The sequence below is a fragment of the Branchiostoma floridae genome, chromosome 7 (genome assembly GCF_000003815.2).
Source record: "Branchiostoma floridae strain S238N-H82 chromosome 7, Bfl_VNyyK, whole genome shotgun sequence".
In the NCBI taxonomy this organism is placed as follows: domain Eukaryota; kingdom Metazoa; phylum Chordata; class Leptocardii; order Amphioxiformes; family Branchiostomatidae; genus Branchiostoma; species Branchiostoma floridae.
In genome coordinates this window covers 18,224,052-18,224,568 of record NC_049985.1, presented here as the reverse complement: position 1 = coordinate 18,224,568, position 517 = coordinate 18,224,052, and positions in this window count along the sequence as shown.

Sequence of the window (517 nt, the reverse complement as noted above, 5' to 3'; positions counted from 1 at the left end):
GCCATTGTCCCGTTAACATGCACCAAAAGTGGCCCTTATTTTAGCGTAGTGGTCACAAATTTTAGCGTAGTGGCCCACTACGCTAAAATGCCCTGCAATGGTTCAGGCCTTCCTGCTACTTTGAAGGATTGAAGGACTTTTGCCCTCATGATATCCAGACATTTTTTTTTTTAAATTTTCATCATGTATAAAATGTTTTGATCGTTTGTTGATAAAACTGACCTTTTCCTGCACTTTGAACACTCCAGAGGGAAGCCTGAATGTGACTCTGGCAGTTTTCAAACGGTTCCTTTTGACAGGTCAGATAAAACACAGACCTGTGACTTTGACAGATCTCAGTGAACAATAAGTTTGGAAAACCCGCCCATGAACCTGATTTGGCTACCCAGTTAATTTGAGTCTTGTTGCTTTAGTATCCAAACTACTTTTAAGATTAAAAATTCAATTTTTCATACTAAGGCCACTCAGCTAGTAAGGCCTAAGGCCACACCGATTTAATTTCTTGGTTCACGGATTC